Source organism: Suricata suricatta, chromosome 8 (genome assembly GCF_006229205.1).
Source record: "Suricata suricatta isolate VVHF042 chromosome 8, meerkat_22Aug2017_6uvM2_HiC, whole genome shotgun sequence".
In the NCBI taxonomy this organism is placed as follows: Eukaryota; Metazoa; Chordata; class Mammalia; order Carnivora; family Herpestidae; genus Suricata; species Suricata suricatta.
The window spans coordinates 76,438,625-76,444,965 of NC_043707.1; positions in this window are offsets into that span (position 1 = coordinate 76,438,625).

Below are 6,341 nucleotides of genomic sequence, written 5' to 3' on the forward strand. Positions count from 1 at the left end.
ACATTACAACTATTTTTTGAAGTAGTCAATTATCTGTTAGAGCAATTACATGAAAATATTTTTTATATTTATATTTTTCATACTCTTAAACTTGTGTAGATACATGTTTTTGCCTGTTGTTTTTTATAGATGAAAAACTTTCTTTAAAATTTCTTGTATTTAGATTTTAAGTATTCTTTGCTTTTCTGTGTCTGAAAAAAGGCTCTATTTTTCCTTTATTATTGAAAGCCTCTTCACTGAGTATAGAATTATGGGTTAAGTTTTTTTTTAAGCATTATCTAGATGTCATTTTATTGTATTTTCAGTGACAAGAATTCTGATGCAAATTTTACCTTTGTTTCCTCTGTATAATTTGTTATGTTTTCTGGTTGACTTCAAGATTTGCTCTTTATCTTAGAATTTTAACTGTTTGGATAATATATGTGATTTTTAAAAATCATCCTGCTTGTTCTCTGAGCTTGAGACAATGTTTTTATTTTAAACTTCTACATTATCATCTTTGAATATTTTTTCTGCCCCTTTCTTTCACTCTCCTTTTTATATGGATTTATTTGCATGTATGTTGGATTAATATTTTCCCACAGTCCTTAGCTACTGCCTATTCTGTTTTTTTATTACTTATTATTATTGTTATCATTATTATTATTTGTTGGCTTTCAGTTTAGGAAATTTCACTTGATAAATCTTTAGTTCAGTGATTCTTCCCTTACCTGTATCATCTACAATGAGACCAATGGAAACATTCTTCACCTCTGTTACTGTGAATTTTACATCTAGGATATTTATTCATATATATATATATACAGAATGCCATCTGATCATGCATACTGTCCACTGTTTCCACTGTAACCATCAACTTATTAACTATATTTAAAATTCCATGTTTGATAGTTCTAACATCTTTGTCATGTCCAAATCTGGTTTTATTGATTGCTTTATCTCTTAGCTATTTATTATTTGTCTTGCTTCCTTTTGTGTCTTATAATTTGGGGATGAAATCCAGTATCTTATGTAGCATTGTAAAAATTTAGGTAAATAATAGTAATGCTTACAAAAGCACACATACTCTTTTTTTCTAAATTGTTCATGTCAGGCTGAATCAGTCTAGTCAGGAGTTGGGTTAGGTTTGATTTGTAGTTGCTATGGCTTCCCTCAGTGCACCGCAGGCTACAAATGCCTCTTAGTTATCTTGTGTTTAGGCTTGAGACTGATCTTCAGGAGAGTTTTTCCATTATTATTGTTTTTTTTCCCCACGCTCTTATCTTTTTTTTTTTAATGTTTTATTTATTATTGAGAGAGAGAGAGAAACAGAGCATGAGCGGAGGAGGGGCAGAGAGAGAGGGAGACAGAATTCAAAGCAGGCTCCAGGCTCTGAGCCGTCAACAAAGAGCCCAACGCAGGGCTCGAACCCACAAACTGTGAGCTCATGACCTGAGCCAAAGCAGGACGCCCAACTGACTGAGCCACCTAGGCGCCCTGTCCCCCCTTATCTTTAGATCTGAACATTGCACCTGTCTTCAAGGAATATTTCTTCTTCTTGATAACTTCAAGCAAGACTAGACTGCCATACTTCTTACATAACACTTACTAGGCTGGTGGAGGTGAGTAGTTGAGGGAATCTCTACCATTCTGGTCCAACCTCAATCTTAAAGAAGTATGATGTGCCTGTTTTTCAAGAAGGAAGACTTCTCAGTGATCCTACCCCGCCTTCCAACCGTAAGGAGATTCATGGTCTGGGTTCATGACATACTTCTGTCCCTACTCCAGGAGAAGGCGTCTTATTATATTTTTTAATTTTATTTTTTATTCCCCTTCCCCTAGCTATACTGGGTTTTTGTATTTATCCTAAGGGTGATGGTGTTTGCTATGGTTCCTTTAGAAGCTTTAGGCTTTTATTCAATGGGAGATATAAGAGATAAGTGAGAAGGATCCCAGTGGGAATTTGCAGTAGCTACTTTTCCCCTCCTCCAGGTTTGCACTGGAAATGAGGTTTTCTCTCTACTCTTGTCCACTAACCAGTGTTTTCTGGTGAGCATGTAGTGAAGTCTGTGGAGAAGCACCTTCAAATGCATGTGAATTCCTCTTGTATCTGTTGAAAACCCAAGTTTCTACACTTTCTTTTGAACTGTCACACTCAGCCTTTAGCCATTTACTTAAACTTTCAGCTGAATTCTTATTCCTGGCATGTATGGCATTCTATATCTGCATTAGGTAAGTCAGTGTCCCAACCAGTTTCTCCTTGGGGATTCTTGTCTTTCAAATTTTGGGTTGATTATCATGTAGCCTCACGTATCTGGTGAATTCAATAAAAGATATAATCTTTAAAATTAGCTAGCATATTTTGGTTAATGTTGTAGAAGCAATGATGCCCTTTTCATCTTTCTAAAATCAAGCCAAAGCCAGTAGTGACAATTGAATAGATTTTGTAATTATGTATAAATCTAAGTTAGAAATGTGAGTGAAGCCACATAAATATGTCAAGACAATTGAAAGACTTGAGTGAATTTATTTAGTTATTTTATTTGGGGTTATTATGTGTATGTGATGTATTTCTGTGTCTTCATGTGAATGAGTACATGAGTACGTGTAAAATGTAGGAAGTATTTGGACTTATGAAATAAGAAAATAGTGATATCTTTTTATTATAAAAGAGAGGCAACCAAATTACCTTCCGTCTGACCTGCAAAGCTACAGTTTACATACAAGGACGATAATTTCCTTAAGATACAGAAATGGGATTTCAGCATATTAAGCAGTAAACACTTGTAGTTGATGGGAACATGAGCTTCTGGGAAATTTTAAATGAAAATTACTACGGAAATCCTAACCTTGATATTCATAATGCACCATATACTGAATATGTTTAGATGGTTTCTGTGTTAGGAGTATTGTGTGTTTTTCCCCATAATTTTTTCAAAAGAAGGTCCACTTGGTTGTTCTGAGAAACTCAGTATAAAATTTTCATTAGAAAAGATGCATAACTTTTTCCAAGATGGGTCTTTGCTTTAAATACTTAACAGTACTTTAAAGACTGCAAAACTGGAAAAATTAATGCATTTCTATCAAAATAATGAAAGATTATATGTTCTGATTATGTTGAAAAGACTGATGACAGGAGTGATTTGAGGCACACATATTGGACCTGCTTTCTTCACATGGGTGGTTCTAATAAAAAATATTTAAATCTGAACCTTCTGGTTTTTATTCCAGAAATGGAAATATCAGAATTAAATAGCTTGTACTCCCTCCTTCTGTTATATAATACAAGATGTATATAATGGGACACAGCTTGGATTGGAATTTTGTCTATTAATAAAAACACATCATTATTCAAAGAGAAAATACATACAATGGCATGAAAGAGAACTATGTTATACAATGAATATATGGACACTGTGATAAAAAAAAGAATAAAACCTTTTTCTCTCCACTCTTTTAAAAAACTTTACTGAAGTGCAATCAACATTTAGAAAGCATCATCTATCATGAGTGTATAGCTTGATGAATCTTCACTGCTAAATAGCCTAGTCTAAACAGCTCTGAGATAAAATCCAAAAACAAAGTAAACAAACATATACCCCAGATCATTACCAATGGTACAGATACTTCTTTCTCTTGCTTCCAGGCTTTGTCTCTGTGAGAGTAACTATTGTTACTCTGTGTTCTACATAAATTAGCTTTGTATGCTTTTGTGCTTGATAGAAGTGGAACCTTGGTGTATACATTCCTTCTGACTTCTTTTGCTCAAGGTTATATATTAGATATATCCACAGTCTTGTGTGTAGTTGAAAATCATTCTCCTTGTAGTTTGGTATTTCATTTTGGGTCTATAGCATACTTTACTCAACATTAGGAATTTGGGTAATCGCCAGTTTGGGGAGGTTATGATAATGCTGTGATGAATATTATAATACATACATTTGGCATACATGCACAATCTAATAGGTATAAACCTAGGAGTGTAATTACTGAGTCATCAGGCACACATGTTTTAGCTTCAGTAGATTTTGCCAGGCAGACTTAGGATGTGGTTTTATCGGTTGGTACTCCCACAGGCAGCTTATGAGAGTTCCAGGTACTCCGTATCCATACTAACTTGACATTTTCTATCATTTTCCCCTTATTCTGCTGTATGTTTTATGGTATCATGTTCTGATTTCAATGTACAGTTTCCTGATACATGGTGAAGATAAATATCATTACATATATTTATTGGTAATTTGGATATCCTTATTAAATGTCCTGTTGAATGTCCATCGATTGGATAAGCTGTAATTTTTGTTACTAATTTATGAGATAACTTTATATACCCCAGAAACTAGTCCTTTGTCAGTTATGTATGGTAAATATCTTCTCTCATACTGTGAATTTCTGTCCATACTAGAAGGGGTGACTTCTTATAAACAGAAGTTCTTAAGATCATCTAATTAATTTTTTTCCTATTATGATTAGCACTTTTGTGTCCCTTATTTTAGAAAATTTGCCTACCTCCTAATTGTTTTTTTCTATTTATTTCCCTAAAGATTTTATTGGTTTACCTTTTACATTTAGATGCTATTGATTTATAGCTGATTTTGTTTACGTATGGAGTAGATACTTTTTTCATATAAAGGAACTAGCACCATTTATTGAAATGATCCTTCATATCTTCAACCACTGGTGTTACTTCTGTCATTGCTAGTTGAATATTTATGTGTGGGTCTTTTTTTTTTATTTTGTTTTCATTTCTGAGTCTCCATTCTCTTCAAATGGTAGACTTGTCTATTGCATCAAGATCGCATTGTCCACATTACTACAACTTGGTCTTAGCTATTGATAAGTGGAGTATGTTTGTTAGTTATGTCTGACTTCTTCAAGATTGCCTGGTCTTATGCTTAGCAATTTTTATTTCCATCTGGTTTTCCATCCTGGACCACATAAGGTAGAGGCTGTCAACTCTCAGAAATATGGCATTACCTCCCAGGAACTAGTTGGATAGAAGGGACCTGCTGCTTTGAGAGAACAGCTGAACTGGGCTGGCCCTTGCTTCCCTGGTAGCCAGAGCAAGAATCCGGCCTGATGGGCCCCCCCTTCTTAAAGCCGTGACAGCTCTGAGGGAGGGGAGGTGCTCCAGCTGGTCCCTTTCTGCCCCTTCCTTGGAAGGAGGGGTGAGGCTGCCACTGTCCTGCTCTGGCACCTGCCCCCACCTCCTCACTTAGACAATTCCCTTGACTGAGCTCTTGGGGCTCATTCCTGGGAAAAACTGAGGAAGGCTGAGTGAGCACTGAGCAAGCCCAACTGGAGGCCCGCTGCTGAGACCTGCTACAACGTTTGTTTTTGTAAAAATGAAGCTTAATTGTTTACAAAAAAAATTGTGATATCTATTGAGCAGAGTAGATACTTCTATAAATTTGAATTCCCAGCCCATAGAAGTGGATACCTATTCACTTATATCTTCTTTAATTTCTTTTATGCTCTTTAGAGTTTTAGTGTAGAGCTGTTTTGTTTCCATCTTTTGTTAGGTTAAGTTAAGCACTGGATACATTTTTGTTGTTAAGGTTATTAACATTTTTATATTTCGGTTTTGCCTCTGTTGAAAATATATAGAAATACAGTTTATTTGTGTGCTGACTCTACACAGCCTTCTTGCTAAAATCATTTACTCTAAAAATTTGTAGATTTTTTTAATGAATTTTCAATATTGACAATTGTCTTCAGATGATGCCAGTTTCATTTCTTTTATCTAAAAATTAATGCCATTTCTTTGACCATTTTTCTCCTTGCCTAATTGTTCTGGTTGGTTACAGATGAATACAATGTTGAGTAGAAGCAAGGATACTTGCATCTTTGTCTCATACCCAGTTCTAGGGAGTTTACAGCAATTGAGTGTGATGATTGCAGTTATATTTTCTGTAACTCCCTTTCTTTTGCTACATACTTTTATTCAATCGGAATACATTTAAATGTTGAGTGCATCCATTAGTTTAAAGGTGAAAAGAGGGAAGAAATAGTAGCTCAGGAGAACATGAACAAAGGGAGGATAAGGGTTTATTTCACTGGTTCTTACCCTGCCTGTCTAGAGAATAGGAATGTTGAAAGAAAACCGGAAAGCAGAAAAAGGATTCAAAGAGGAGCAGAATTCTGAGTAGTCATTGACATCCTCTCAAACTGCAGCATTGAGTGTGAAAGTCGATAACAAAGAAGACTTGATTCTGTGACTTCCCATATATAAAACACTTCACTTTTGAAACCGCATCTATAATTGTTATTAAAAATTACAATCAAGAAGTTCAATGTGTTATAAAAAGATGCCATACTTTAAATGGTCTGTGTCTGTTATGATGCGAGATCATTCTCTAAAT